This window comes from Macaca mulatta, chromosome 18, assembly GCF_049350105.2.
Source record: "Macaca mulatta isolate MMU2019108-1 chromosome 18, T2T-MMU8v2.0, whole genome shotgun sequence".
NCBI lineage: Eukaryota > Metazoa > Chordata > Mammalia > Primates > Cercopithecidae > Macaca > Macaca mulatta.
In genome coordinates, this window is record NC_133423.1 from 46,128,213 (window position 1) to 46,144,745 (window position 16,533).

General features: G+C 45.3%; 1 long non-coding RNA gene across 1 annotated transcript; it reads right to left on the reverse strand.

The window, feature by feature from the left end:
* Positions 1-13,634: 13,634 nt before the first annotated feature.
* LOC144336599 (uncharacterized) lies at positions 13,635-15,593 on the reverse strand. The gene is made up of 2 exons (XR_013408493.1): positions 15,481-15,593; positions 13,635-13,796 (listed from the first exon to the last, which is right to left on the reverse strand). It is a non-coding gene; the product is annotated as an uncharacterized LOC144336599 (long non-coding RNA).
* Positions 15,594-16,533: the final 940 nt, after the last annotated feature.

Sequence of the window (16,533 nt, forward strand, 5' to 3'; positions counted from 1 at the left end):
GGAACATGCATGACACATTCAGTAACAAGAAGTCAGTCGGCCTGGATGGGCCTTCACTGTCTTCAACCGAGGGATGACGAATGACTCCAAAACATTCAAATTGTTCCTGGGAAGTCAGGGGGGAAGTGTGAGTCAGCAGGCTCCTCTCACTATGCCTATGGCCCAGACTCGGTCTACAGAACAGAGAGAGCCTGGTGCTGGGACTGGGTGTGCAGGGGTGCCCCAAATCAGGACACAACCACCTCATTCATCCAGCCCAGAAATAGGGACATTTCTTCATCTCCTCTCCCACTCCCACCTAATCTAATTTGTCTCCAAGTCCTGCCTATTTCACCATCTCAGCTCTTCAGTCATCTCTCTGGCAGGCAGGCACCACCACATCTCCCCTGTCTCTTGGGGACAAGCCCCTCCCTGATTGCTCTCCTCCACCTTGTTGCTCTCTGGCACATCCACACATATCTCCATGTGGCTCCCCCATGCATGCCACTTTCCATGGCTTCCTAGTGCCTTTAGGTCCAGAGCCTTTTGTGGCTTTGTCCTCTCATCTGGCTGGTGCCATCTCTTGCCACTCAAAGCTCCCCAAAACATTCTGGTTTAGTTCTGGGCCTTTCGCTCAATTTATGATTATAATGCCCATCCCACCAGCACCTTCTATATGTGCTGAATGGGAACCCCGTGTGGAAGAGGAACAGAGAGGTTAAGTGACTTTCTAGGGTCACACAGCTGGTAAGGGCGGAGCAGGATTCGCACCCAGGCGGCTTATCCCCATAGCCCAGCTTCTTTATTTTCAGACACAAGGCCTTGCTCTGTCACCCAGCCCAGAGTACAGGGGCATGATCATAGCTCATTGGAACACTGAACTCGTGTACCCCAGCTTCTTAACGCTAGATTATAGTGTCTTCAGAAATGTCTATGGACACCAGTGGCCTCCTAACCCCTCCACATTCCCCTCCAACCCATGTTCACTATCAAGCCCCAACTGCATTTAAGGTTTCTGCTTATCTAACACCCCTCCAGGAAGCTCTCTCTGGTGCCCCACTGCCCAGGTTTGGGTTAGGGTAGCAGTTCCCCTACTTTGATGCACACTGGAATCACCTGGGAATCTTCGTAAAAATCCTGCTACCTGACTCCCACTCCTAGACATTGCAATTAAACCAGTACAGGGTGCACCCTAGACAAAAGCCCTACAGATGACTGTAACTTGTAGTGAGTCTGGTAACGATGGGCAGTCATTCTGAAATTGGAGCAGGCATCAGAATCACCAGGAAGGCTGATGAAAACAGATTGCTGGGCACGGCCCCAGACTTTGATTCTATACATCTGGGTTTAGGTCTGAAAATGTGCATTTCTAGCAAGTTCCCAGGTGAGACTGCTACTGCTGTGGGTCCAGAAACCACACTGGGAGAGCCACTGAGCTAAGGAGTCCTCCAGGTGCCCATATGCTCCCAGAGCACCCGGTGGTCATCGCCACCTAAGCCCTTGTCACATCTACTGTTTATCTTTGGTAACCAGTGTCAACAGAGGTTGGGTCAATGAATCCACAAGACACCCAGGCAGGCTGTGCACTCCACAGCAATCCTTGTTTCTAACTGGAAAAAGAGTTGCTTTTTCTGAGCGCCTCCTGGGGGCAAGCACTGTCCTAAGCGCCTCACGAGCACTCTACAAGTAGGTGCTACTACCATTCCGTTTCAAAGACCCTCGAGGAAACCTGAACACAAAGGGGTGGAGTAACCATTGTGCTGCAAGGCCCTTTATCAAGTGACCCCAAAGCTCTCCCCAACCACTAGACCCCCACGCCCAGTCTAGACTCCCAGTAGGTTTCTGAGTACAAGTCTCCATCTATTGGTGGGTTGTGAGATCAGCCAGTGGGTGTAAGCAGCATCTTTTAAATGACCCAATCTGGCAGACCTGAACAGAAATAGACAAGAATGCACTCAGGTAGTGGCAGTAAGTATTGTTCAGCAAAACATCCATGTGCGTAAGCCTATACTGGCTCGTGATATAAAATCTATGTTTGACTGTGAATCATAGTCAACAAAGTTTTCAAAACATTGGCTTAGAGAAACAGCCTCCAAATCTCCAAGCGCGTCCCCACCCCCCGCACCCACTCACCCCCCTCGTTCTGCCAGAGCCGGAGCTAGGGAAGAGCTAGGTCGGCCTCTGCTGGGCGCTGCCGGGACTGCATCAGGAGCCTGGTAAAGTGCGGCTAGGCGGGAGGGCTCTGCTCTGACTGTGCGGCTGTGCAGAGGGAGTTCCAATTTCGAAATACAAAATAATAATAATAATAATCAAATAAATAAAATAAAATATTAATTCATTTTTATTTCCAAAATAAATTCTTCCCTGGCCATCAGTCCCACAGTGTCTCCGCTGTGGCTGATGGCTTTGTCTGTAATCATTTCATCTTCTCAGGTAGAGCAGAGGCTCCGGAGGGGCACCAGGGATTTGTGTCTCCACTGGAGACATTTGTGTCTCCAGACCACTGTGGCTGGCTGACCGGCCAGCATGAAAGAAGGAAGCTGTTGAATCATTTAGCTCATTATGTAGAACCATTTAGTTTATGATTCTGAATATCCAAGCAAGAAATATTAAGGCCTGGGCCTTTCTCTTGCTGCAAAATCAAAGAGGGGATATAGTGTGTAAAATATATTAAGTAGCTGACCGGTCACAGTGGCTCACACCTGTAATCCCAGCACTTTGGGAGGTCAAAGCAGGAGGATCACTTGTGGCCAGGAGTTTGAGACCAGCCTGTGCAAGCACTCACAAGCACAAGCACTCTACAAGTAGGTGCTACTACCATTCCGTTTCAAAGACCCTCGAGGAAACCTGAACACAAAGGGGTGGAGTAACCATTGTGCTGGAAGGCCCTTTATCAAGTGACCCCCCCAAAGCTCTCCCCGACCACTGGACCCCCTACCAAAAAGTTGTTTTAAATAGCTGAGTGTGGTAGTTTGCACCTGCTATTCAGGATGCTGAGGTGGTGGGGATCGCTTGAGACCAGAGGGAGAGGTTGCAGTGAGCCATGACGGCACCACTGCACTCCAGCCTGGGTGGCGGCGACGAGACCCTATCTCAAAAAAGAAAATAAAACATATTAAGTAGCTACTGAGGCAGGTAAGCATATATCCTACATCACCAAATCTTTGTTCCCACCTTACTATGCTCACTTTACAGATGAGAGTACCAAGGCCTAAGATTATAGACTGATGAGTAGAGTAGCAAGTTCCAGAAGCCAGGCCTCTGGACCTCCAGGCCAGTCCTCTGGAGACAAGCAGAGGGGGGCAGGGTTGGCCAGGACCCTCTTCCCACCTGGGCCTTTCATTTGCCTCTAGCTTTGCTGTGCCTTTCAACTTCTCCCTATAAGGTCCCTGGCAAAGCTAATCCCTTACAGATGAGACTATGGTCTTTGAAGAGTGGGGCCTTCCTAGTTTAGACCTCTTTGAGGTTCCCAAACCCTAACTACTGAATTTGTGGCCTTACAGACAGAAAGCACATTTTCACTATTTTTCATGATAACAGCCTTCTATTGGAGGATGAATCGGACTAAGAGTAGGCTTTCTTGTCTACTGTGCACCATGATAATTTGAGCTAAGCCTGTTTCGGGGTGGGGAACTCAGGACAGTTGGGTAAATAGTAGAAGAGAGATTTGAAGATGGGAGGAATCTGCAGGGTAACAGATGAGGAGCAGTGAAGAAACGAGGATCGCCAACATGCTCACAAAATGGCACGAGGGTACTACAAGATCTAAAGCAGACCCAGCCCACACCCAAATGCTTGGGCCTGGGCAGTTCTGTGGAGTAACAGAAGGGTTTCATGTCCAAGTTTTAAGTCCATGGCAGAATAGAGGGAGCACGTGCAGACACAGGAACCAAGAGGCAGAGGTAACACCAAGAACCTACACCCCAAGTCCACAAACATCTTGGAGTGAACTTTGAGTTTCCACAGGGCATTCCACAGAGAAAGGGAGTCTCAGCTGGCATCTCAAGAAAAACCCGAGTTTCTGGGATTGCCCTGTGTTTACCTCTGAAACACACCAGGCAAGAAGGACAAACTTCCCAAGGAGACCCTCGGGAAAGCAGAGCAATGCAAACTGCAGTAAACCGCCATATGTAATGAATCAACAGGTAGGTATTAATACCAGGCCTCTTACCTTATCACTTCTGTACTTACAGCCTGCAAAACAAGCAAAGAAAAAAAAGGCTTATAGATTAACTCTCTCAACAGTCTACCCTTCCTCCCTGACAACTGTAGGTATAACTATGCCCACCCTTGCCTCCTTCCAACTTCCAGGGAAGGTTTTCCTTACCTGATCCAAGTTAGTTCATCTGTCTTTGAGTACCACATTATGTCCCTGGGCTCTCTCTCTTCCATCAATCATCCCTTTCTGGTGTCCCCACTGGTGCTCCGTCATCAGCATATACAGGATGTTTATCATTCCAGTATCTTTTAGAACTCTTCCTTGACTCTACAGCTCCTTCTGGCTAAGCCCAAACACTTGTTCTTTTCCTTCCCCTCAAAGCTCATGGAAAGAATCTGTACTCATCTTCATTAACTGCCTTCAAGGCACTGGCTTCTGCCCCATGGTGCTGATAAAATTGTTTTGGCAGTTGCTGAACTCAATGGGCAATAATTGGTTCTTACTTCCCATGGCCCCTGCAGCACTGCCTGCTGGCCCCTCTGGCTACGTGAAACTCCAGCTTTCACAGCATCACTCTCGCAGCAGCTAAGCAATGCCCTTAGAACAGGTTTCTCCACCTCAGCACTAGTGACATTTTGGGCTGGATCATTCTTTATTATGGGGTTCTGGCCTGTGCACTGTAGGATGTTCAGCAGCATCCCTCACCTCTACTCATTAGATGCCAGTAGCAGGCTCCTGTTCCTGTTGTGACAACCAAAAATGTCCTCGGGCATTGCCAAATGTTTGCTAGAGGGTAAAATGGCTCCTGGTTGAGAACCCCTGCCTTGGAAGGATGCTTCAGCACTGGCCTCTTAGGAATGCATTTTCTCTAGCCTGTGCTTTTATCTGTCACCACATGCTGATACATAAATCAGCATCTCCAAAAGTCACGTGGCCGCTGCCTTGCTGCACATTTCCACTGGATGTCTCTTCAGCGCCTCAAGCTCAGAGTGAACTTGACCTTTTCCTTCCTGTCTTAGTTTGAATTCTCCTAGGAGCAGAGATTGAGACAAGGATTTAGATGCAGGTCTGGGAGTTGATCTCAGGACATAGGAGTGAGGAATTGAGGAGAGTGAAAAAGTGAGAGTGAGGAGGAAAAGCCAATATAAAGTCCATCATCAAAGTCACTGCCATGAGCAACGGGGGCTCAATTGTGCTGGGATCTCCTGAAAAGCATACAGAATGCTTCCCAGAACTATCCAACTCAAAGAGGCTGGGGCATTTGTCTACCGGCTCCCATCCTCCATTGGTGAGGGTTGTCCCAGGGCCATTAACTCCCCTAATTTCTGGGCTCTGCTTGAGTCACACAAGCCAAACAGACTCCTGAGACTTTGGAGTAGGAGCTGAAATAGAAATCAGAATGATGCACTCCGTGTGATGGAATTGGGGTGCTGTCAGCATGAGTCCAAGCTCACACAGAACTGCCTACCACAGCTGCAGCTGGTCAGAGGCCAAGAAAGGGGATGTGATGCAGGACATGGAAAGTGGTCTACTCCCGGCTTGCACCACTCTGATCCACTCATGCCCCACATTCATTAAGTCCATTCTGTTACTGGGTCTTCAAGGTGGTAGCCAGGCAACTAGCAAAAATATTTCATACAAGAAAGTTAACAGGAGGAGCTACAACCCCGCTCCCTGCTGCCGTAAATCCAGGGGCTGACGTTGCTGTTCATTGTCTTCCTTCTCCAGCCTCTATTCAGGATTGCCCTCATTGTCAGCACTTGAGCTGGTCTAGGTTGCTTGCCTGATGGGTTGACAGTTACTGACATCCCTGGGGGTCTGAGCCCTCAGGTGACTTGGCCTTTTCAGGCCATGCTTGCTACAAGGGCCCATGGCACCAAGAGACATTCTCCTGGATTTCAGATCTATTCTTGAGTATATTTTTTGAATGCTAGACATTCTTTCACCTTGGTGCTAGTGGATCACTGAGAGTGATGGTGAGAGGGACCAATCCTGTATCTACCCCTGATTCCTGAATCTGTGTGTTCTAGCAACTGGAGACACAGTACCACATATCACCTATCCTGACAATAGCCAACCCCAGTGTATCATCCTTGAGTTGGGAACCTTAACTGAGTCTTTTAATATACATATATCTTTTACCTTTATGGTTTGACTCTGGGAAACTGAGTTTTTAACGAGCAATCCCATCATTCTATTAGGTCCATGGCTTCCTCTAGTTGTGGTATATACCAGATCAGTGAACCCCCGGTCATGCAACTCTTATTGCACTTAATTTGCCGTAACATGGGCCCCTTAATCTACAGTGATGTGATGAGGCATCATATGTAGATAAATCAGGCACTCCAGAAACCCTCAGCTTAACACCAGAGGTAGCAACCCCAGGAAAAAGGATTTGCTGCCCTTTCCAAGGTGGAAGGGGCCTGATGTAGTCAAGATGCCTCAAGTGGCTGGCTGACCAAAGGCTCAGGGCCTGTCTCTGCACTGACAGATCACCAGTCAGCAGTGGCAGTAGCTATCTCCGTGGGCCCACGCCTCGCCTCCATCCTGGTCACCATGGCTACTCCATTCACAGGCTTACTGTGCAAGCCCTGGGGACGAAGCTGGCCTCTACAGGGTGAGTCACATCATCCACCTTGCTGTTCAGCACCCTTCCCATGGTGGATGCTCTCTGGGAAGCATTTGTGCCCACTCCCATGGGATCATCCACAGGCCTCCTTGTCTCCCTTCTCATCCTTTTCCTTTGAGGCCCGTGACTGACCAATCAGCCAAGCCGCTTGCTGCCCAAGATTCCATATGTATTCTTATGGAATCCTAAGTCATACAGTTCAAGCAACAGAAATACATACACTCCTATGTACTGCAATGAGGACAATCTAGAATAGAAAGAAGGAAGATAATGAACAGCAATTTCAGCCTCCAGATCTGCTGCAACAGTGAGCAAGGTTGTAGCCTGTTCTACTTTCCTGTACAAAGTATTTTTACTAGATGACTGGCTGCCACCTTGAAGACTCAGTGACAAGACAGTCTTAATGTGGGGCATAAGTGGCTTGGAGTGGTAGATTTATCCCATGCCAGGGAGGCTCAGAGAGTGTGCAGTGGGGAAGGTGGCACTTCCAGTCCACCCTATTTTTATTTCTTCCTGCACCAATAGGTCTTTTCAAGCTGCATATTCAGCAGGACTGGCCATGGCCACACACGAACATTTACAAATCAGAAATTTCATCACATTCCCTTCTTCAACCTCTGATTTCAGCTGCAACTGTGACAGTTCTGTGTGAGCCTGCATACCACCTTTCCCTCTTTTCTAAGTTGGTGAGCAGGTGTACATGAAGAGGCTTGAAGCTCTGCCCACTGCGAGAATTTCCCCTACCCACTGTCTTTCAGGGTTACCTTAACTGGAGCTTTAAATAGAAACAGCAGTCCATTTTGGCTAACACGAACACAATGAACTAGGCCTAGGATTATTCTAGACTAGTCACAAGAAAACCCTTGGTGTGAAGTGAAGGAGTCATTAACGCAACAGGGTGCCGGCCTTGGGGGCCTGAGGAAGAGGCATGTGCTGCTTACTTTTACCCTCTGGCCGTGTTCATGCCTGATCCCTGAGATGTACACCTTCCATCTTAGAATGAATTGCTGTTTGCCTGCTTGAATTTATGACCTGAGTGGCACAAAACCCAGCTCATGATAAACATCTCTGATGTCTTGATTAATTATGTCCAGTGGTCAGATGCTCTGTCTCTACCAGGACCCAACATACATTGGGATCTGACTTTCAAAATGTTTATAGTTCTTTGCTGCAGAAGGCATAGCCTTGCTCCAAAATCCTTAGGAATCTATAATACACCTCTCCTACTGCAGCTTGCCAGAGACTCCACACTTCATGTTCTACTGGGAATACTTCTGGCATCGTGGATTTGCTGGGTCATATGGTCCAAGTGACAGGGCAGCTAGCACTGTAGCCTGGCTTGTGCTGCAGAGCCTTTCCTTGCTTCAAGTCATGCAATGAATGGGTTGGAGCAGTATTTCTAAATATGGTATGTGTTGCGTTCCAAAGCCAAAGAGCACCATGTGTTCTTCGTAATGCCAGAGCAGGGGTCCCCAACCCCCTGGTCACAGACCAGTCCCCGTCTGTGGCTGTTAGTAACTGGGCCGCACAGCAGGAGGTGAGCAGCGGGTGAGCAAGCATTACCACCTGAGCTCCGCCTCCTGTCAGATCAGCTGTGGCATTAGATTCTCATAGGGGCACAAATGCTACTGTGAACTGCAAATGTGAGAGATCTAGGCTGCATGCTCCTTATGAGAATCTAACTAATGCCTGATGATCTGAGGTGGAGCAGTTTCATCCTGAAACCATTTCCCCCCTCAGTCCCCAGTAAAACTTTCTTCCACAAAATGGGTCCCTGCTGCCAAAAAGGTTGGGGACCACTGTGGTAGAGCATACAAAAGGCAATTAACTTATCCTCACCTCAGAGGGCACACATGACCCAAAAGCACCTGCTGCACTCTCCAAACCTGATGCCTTGTCTGTATTTCCTACTTAGCGAATGCAACATCTGGCAGCCTTTCTTCCTCACCCATGGGCTCTTCACCTCATCCCTCACCCCCGCCAACACTGCATCAACAAGTCCCACAGATTCAAACTTTCTTCATTCTGACCTCTCTTTTCCATTTCCCCTCCCACTGCCTTGATTCAGCCTTCATCATTTATCTGTTTCGATTCCTGCAGAAGCTTCCTAATAAAATTCCCTACTTCCAATATCAATTCTCCTCTAACTCACTCCACTTCCAGGGAGAGTGGCTCTTATTCCTCCCTTCTATACAATACTTACATTGTTCCCCATCATTTCGGAGGTACATCTTTGTTGCATTTATGTATCCAGATGCCCGCTTTCTACCTCCAACAGTAGGCTTTTTGTAGGTAATAAACATGTTCTATTGGTTTCCAGAGGTGGCATGTCTGTGGAATGTTAGTGAGGCATTCAAGGTCCATTGCCATATAGCTCTTACGTCTCCAGCTTGCTCCCTATCACTCCTGCTTTCTCCCAACTACCAGTCCCTCTACTGAGACGTGCTCTCTCTCACCTCCATGCCATGCCTGAGCTTTGTATCTGAATGACTCCTACCCACACCCTCCACTCTTTACCTCCCTGGATTTCATTAATTCCTACTCATCCTTCAAACTCAGCTGAACTATTGCCTTCTGCAAGAGCTCCTCCATCATTCATTCATTCCATCCCACCAGCTAGTTTAGGGAGTCTTTTTGTTCCCAAAGCACCCTGCATTGAGTGCTAATCTTAGCAGCATTTGTCAGGTTTTGTGACAATAGTTTGTTATACCAGACAGAGCCAGCTACTTGAGGGTGAGGATTGGCCCCAGGGTCTGGCCGAGTGCCTAGCACATAGCAAATACTAAGCGCTGGCTCAATCAGTGAAATGTGCATATTCCAGAAGGAGTAAACCCCCAGCCCTCAAGCTAAACCAGTCCTCTAGACAAGTATTGTTTGGCCCACACAGTTCCTGGCTGAGAGGACAAACAGGATTGATCCAGGTTAAGACTTTCAAGACTGATGACCCAGAGCTGACCTCCATTCTCTTTGATTACCTGTCTAGCCAGCCAGAGAGGTACACAGGAAACATCAGACCAAGGACGCAAGTGACCACAGCTCCCTGGGTGCACTCAGTCCCTTACAGCAGTACCTCAATTGTAACTCCAGGTCTCAGTAGTCTGCACAAAAATGGGGTTCAGAGCACCAGAACCACCCTAGGCTCACTGTTTTTTATCCCAGGCCAGGGAGGCTCACAGTGTGGAGTGGGGAAGGTGGCACATCGGTGACAGCCCACCCAATTTTTCTTCCTTCCTGAACCAACAGGTCTTTTCAAACTATATATTCAGCAGACCTGACCATGGCCACACACGAACATTTACAAATCAGAAACTCCACATCTACATTTTTAAAATCCAGATTTCCATTTTCTCTTGAAAAATCCATAGATATGGCAACATTGAACATTTACTCTCATAACAGTTGCAACTTCCTCCTTTATATTAGCATATATTCTATCCAGTTTGCCACACTCCCCATTTGACTTTTATCTGGACCAACGAATTACTTCCATTAACAGCGTTACTTCTATAGTCATCTGAATCTGCAAATTCCAAACTGCTGTCCTGTTGTCTTATTTGATCCCTCACAGCAAATCTAGGGATGGTGGTAGGCATACAACTATCCTCCCTTCTAGAGATGAAGAAGGTAAGAACCAGAGGTAGCTGGCCTCATAGGTCACACAGCTTGTTAGCAATGAAGACATGACCCAAACCTAGATCTTGGGACTTGTGATTTTTTGCCACCCCATGCCAGTTATCATATACCCAACTGTTGCTTGCTCCTTTCTCTAAAGTACTTCATTTATGTCTCAAGGATGCACGTAATGCTTTAACGGTGTTCCTGTGAAATAGTCAGCAGGCCTACAGACAGATTTTGTTATACACACTTCTCAGCTGAGCTAGCCAAATAAGGACCAGTGTAGGGCTGACAAGATGGATGGAGCGAACTAGACCTCCACTCATTAACTCTTTATGACAATCCTGTAAGGTAGGAACTATTATCCCCATTTTATGAGTGAAGAAGCTGAGGTCCGGAGAGGTTAAGCAAATGCATTCTTTGGTTCTATTGGCTATTAAAACAATGACATACTTCAGTTCCAGCCGGTAAAGGGCCCCTGCCCTGAACTGCTTGAGTGCCTTCTTCCCCACCCTGGCAGCGCCCGAGGATTCACACAGTCTAGCAGTGTTAGGGTTAATCCCATATCTGCCACAGACTGCGGTTCCAGGAACTTGTGGCAGCCACACCTCCAGTGTTAATTCTAACTGGTTGGTGCCTGAAAGGATGCTGAAAATTTTTTGAATATTTCACCTGAATAAAAGGTTTGCATTCTTAAGATAGCCACTTTTAACGTAATGGCAAATGAATCCACTCTACCAAGAGCCCAAACTAATCAGCAAGAATTTAGCCAAGACTTGAGGAGATGTAGACTATTAAATGAACCAAAGAGATGTGCCCAGCACTGACTAAAGTCAAGGTCCCAACATGTTTTCTGCCTTCACACCCCTAAGGAATGCCATGAAATTTCAGCAGTTACAGCAGTGACTCTCAGGGCTTGCAACCAAGAGAGGGAATGGGAATCATGGAAGCAGCATCTCAGAAAGAAAGGGCATGTATAACGAGAAAGCATCCCCATCCCCACCTCAGTGCCCAAAGGATGGAGTTACAGCCTCTCCGGTAGGATGTCAGAGTGACTGCAAAACTTTCTGGGCAAAAGCCAGGGGCAGGCCCAGGAGCTCACAAGCTATGGTGATGTTCTTGCCCAGAGGGGGAAAATGCCTGCACCCTTTACCCCACCTCCCAAAAGCCTGTCTGTGGAATGCTCCCTGGCAGTTGATAAGCACTCAAATTTCAGCAGGGAATAAAGGTTAGTTTCTTTCTGAATAATCTTCATCCTTCGGTGGCAGGTTTGGATGTCACAGAAACCTCAGCAAGCCACATTTCTCTTCACAGGGGATAGGTCTCCTACTAAAGGCACATCTCGGGGTCAGGGAAGCCTGCAGCCAGGGAGAAAGTTGGTCATGCTCACCTTCAGTGACTGCCATCTTGGTCTTTGGGGTCCCCTGTAGCTGAGCTGTACCTGCCTACTATCCTTCCTACCTCCACTATCTCAACTCACTTTCTGAAGTGTGGTACCTATTCATAACATGGTATTAACAGCTTAAGGCACTACACTCTCAATTCCAAAGGTTATGTGTATTTTCATATAACAGCTTTATTGAGATATAATTCGCATACCATAAAATTCACCCTTTTAAAGTGTATAATTCAAGGCTGATTAGAACAACAGTCCCCTTATTTGCCAGAGATAGATTCCAAGACCCTTAGTGGATGCCTGAAACCATGAATAGTACTGAACCCTATAATACAGTGTTTTTTCCTATTCATATATACCTAAACTTTAATTTATAAATGAGGCAACGTACCAACAAAACAGAATTTTAATATACAGTAATAAGTTATATGAATGTTGTCTCTCTCAAATCTGACTGTACTACACTCACCCTTCTTGTGATCAATCTTATAAACAAGACAGCTACTAAGTATCTGCATGAGCAGACAGTATATACAGTATGGATGCGCTGGACAAACGGATAATTCATGACCCAGGTGGGACAGAGAGGTACGGTGCAAGATTTCATCATGCTACTCAGAAGAGTGTGAAACTTAAAACTTATGAATTGTTTATTTCTGAAATTTTCCATTTAATATTTTCAGACTGCAATAGACAGGTTACTGAAACCACAGAAAGCAAAACCATGGATAAGGGTGGGCTACTGAATGTTCAGAGGTGCAACTACTACCACTCTAATTTTAGAGTATTTTCAAGACCCCAAAAAGAATCCCCTTACCTATGAGCAGTCACTCCCTATTTCTACCTCCTTCAGCCTCTGGCAACCACTAATCTACTTTACTTCTATAGATTTATCTATTCTGGATATTTCCTGTAAATGGAATAATATGTGGTCTTTGGTACCTGGTTCCTTTCATTTAACATTGTGATTTTTTTTTTTTTTTGAGACAGAGTCTCGCTCTGTCGCCCAGGCTGGAGTGCAGTGGCCGGATCTCAGCTCACTGCAAGCTCCGCCTCCCGGGTTTATGCCATTCTCCTGCCTCAGCCTCCCGAGTAGCTGGGACTACAGGCGCCCACCACCTCACCCGGCTAGCTTTTTGTATTTTTTTTAGTAGAGACGGGGTTTCAACGTGTTAGCCAGGATGGTCTCAATCTCCTGACCTCATGATCCGCCCATCTTGGCCTCCCAAAGTGCTGGGATTACAGGCTTGAGCCACCGTGCCCGGCTAACATTGTGATTTCAAGGATTATCAATGTTGTAGAATGTATTGGCATTTCATTCCTACTTACAGCCGGATAACATTCATTTACAAGGCTACATCGTATTTTGTTTATCCACTCATTGGTTGATAGACATTTGGGTTCTTTCTCATTTTGGCTATTATGAATAATGCTGCTATAAACATTCATGGCAACTCTTAGGTTTAACCTTTGAAGGACAGCCAAACTCAAAAGTGACTCACCATTTTATATTCCCACCAGCAATGTACGATGGTTCTGATTTCTCCACTTCCTCACCAATACCTATCTTTCTTATTCTAGTTATCCCAGTGGGTGTGAAGTCGTATCTCATTGTGGTTTATCTTGGCAGCTCTCTGATGGAAATGTTAGGCATCTTTTCATGTGCTTATTGACCACTGTATATTTTCCTTGGAGAAGAGTCTATTTAGATCCTTTGCTGATTTTTTAATTGGATTTTTTCTTCTTCTTTTTTTTTTTTTTAGTATTGAGTTGTAAGAGTTTTTTATGTATTCCAGATACAAGTCTCTTATCAGATTTAGTATTTCCAAATATTTTCTCCCATTCTGTGGGTTGTCTTTTTACTTTCTTGATGGCGTCCTTTGAGGTACAAAAGCTTTTTTTGATAAGTCTAATTTATCAAATTTGTTTTTTGTTGTTGCTCATGCATTTGGTGACATAGCTAAGAAGTGTTGAGAGCTTCTAAAAGGAATCAGCTTCAGATCTTGTTTCCACTAACACTGGGAAAGTCACAAAAGAGTTTTCATTCTCAGGAAAAAAATTAATTTGATTAAGAAATATTTAAGATATACAAACAGGTACAATGAATAACATACATTTGTGTCTTTGCTACCCAACTTATGAAATTTTACCGATAAAGCTGAAGTCCTCTGTGACCCCTCCATTCCCCCCTTCCAGAGGCAACTATTACCCTGAATTTGGTGTTTATTATTCTCATGCATGTTTATACTCTTACTACATATGTATCCTTTATCAGTATGCAGTATTATACTGTCTTTTTAAATTTCAAACAAATAGCATGTAGTGCACATTCTGCAACTTGCTTTTTCTCTGCCCTAAGTGAAGCAGAGAAAATGGGCAGGAAAACCAGAAAATTGAGGTTTTGTTTTTCTGAACAGTTAAAAGGTTCTAATTTGAACCATTTTTTTTTGAAAAATCTACTCTCCCAAAGTCTACCTATGTAAATCCAAATACACAGTTATTCTTCTATCAGTTTTCCCATCTGTAAAATTAGGATAATCTGTACTTCTTACCCCATGTGTAATTTTTGAAATAAACATTCTTTTAAAACTTTGAAAATAGCTTGTAGAAATTCAAGGTTCTGTGGGTGTTAGTCATCCAATGCCTTCCCAAGGTTTAAGTGAGATGATAGAACTATAGTCCTTTGAGCAGTTTTTTGGAGTAAGCAGCTCTCTTGAGTTACTGTTTGAAAAGCCTGATGGCTCTGCAGAACAATGAATCATCCCCTAAAATCGCACAGCCTTTTACTTTCAAAAAATAAACCTGAGACATTCTTCATTTTACAGGTGCAGAAACCAAATCCTGTAGCAGTCACTTGGCCTTTCTGGGATTTCCTGTTCCCTGGGTCAGGCCTAAAGTCACTCACCTGGCCTCTGGTCTAACCCTCTCATGCTGCAGAATTCAAGATCCAGCCTCAAGTCAGATTTGCTCGCTTTAGAATCAGTCACAAAAGTGCGGGCTGAACAGTCCACTACACTTTACCTTTCCACTCTCAGTATGGAGCAATCATGAAAGAGGAACAGATGTGACTCTGATATGTCAATTACCAAAGCACAAAAGAAAAAGCTGGTGTCTTCTAAAAGCTTCAGCAAGGCCAATGGGGAAAAAAAAATTTAATAAAAAAGAAAAAGCTGGCACCAAATAGCTTCCTTCACTAAAGAGTAAGAAGTTAGACAGATATAATTTACAACCAAGGTGTGTTCCCAACAGCAGGCCAGGGTCTATGAACAGATTATACCACCTGCTGCTGCCACACTTCCTTTCTGAGGGCTGACTTTGCTGCCAGCACTCACTCCCATCATTCACCCTACTCTACCAAATGGGTCCTCAAGGCTTGGCAGGGAATCTTCATCACACAGAGGGATCCCTGCCTAAAGCCATTTCCACCTAGAAGGCATGTCACGTGTGGGGCAGTACATGGATTAAACCAACAGAGAGTATCAAGTGAATGGGTGCTCTTTCCCAATTTCTGACACTCATGATCATTACTTGCATCTTTTTCTGAGCTCACTGCTCCTACCACTACTTACTGTTGCTTTCTTCTGCTCCAGGCAGATTCTCCCAGCTAAAGTTCCACTGTAGCCCAGAACTTCTTTAATTCTATGAATCAGTGCTTTCAATCATGGAATCATTAAAAAAAAAATAAAATAAAATAGTACCTACCAATGACTTAGGAGGATCGCTCTTTCATAGAGCACTTGGTTCCAAGTGCGGTTAAAACAAAACCTAGAAGAAATTCACTTTACTTTAGCTGCAAAAATGGAGCTGAAGAGATATATATATATATTTGGTAAAGACTCTTTATCTGTAATTTTTCTGATTAGACTATAATTATAAATAGCTGGCATCTACTCTGAAAAACAAACCAATAAGGGAAGGAAAGGCCAAATGCCTGCAAAAGAACAGAAAGAAGCAGTCCAAATGAGATAAAGCACTAGCTACAGATTATATTACTTACTTGTGTCTAGTTTCTTCTTCAAAAAGCAGCATCCAAGGGCAAAAGGGTTCAAACGTGAGATCCTAGGTAAACTATTTCCTTCTAGAGTCAAAGAAGAGTTTTCCTTTTTTTTTTTTTTTTGAGACAGAGTCTTGCTCTTGTTGCCCAGGCTAGAGTGCAGTGGCACGATCTTGGCTCGCTGCAACCTCTGCCTCTCGGGTTCAAGCGATTCTCTTGCTTCAGCCTCCTGAGTAGCTGAGATTACAGGCCCCCACCACCACACCCAGCTAATTTTTGTATTTTTAGAAGAGACGGGGTTTTGCCATGTTGGCCAGGCTGGTGTCAAACTCCTGACCTCAGGTGATCCGCCCACCTTGGCCTCCCAAAGTGCTGGGATTACAGGTGTGTGAGCCACCGCACCCAGCCAGAGTTTCTTACAGGTATGAATATGTCTACGTCTTAGATACAGGGTGGTATAAAAGAACCATTTCAAAAATCTAAAGATATTTCCTACTTGTTAATATTGTGTTTCCTAATTGTTAATAGATCATTTTCCAGTACAAGCAGAACTAAAAATTCTTGAGGAAAACTACTTCTTGGGAGTAGTTTTGCAAGTAACCTTGCAAGGATACAGCTCTTGCTTTGAAACTCAGACATCTTATAAAGATAAGACCTGTTAACAAAATAGAATCTTTCACATTCAAAAAGTAACCTGGAAACTGCTCCAGGTACCACTTAGTTAACTGAAGCAGATAGGAAAAAAATAAAAAATAAAAAAA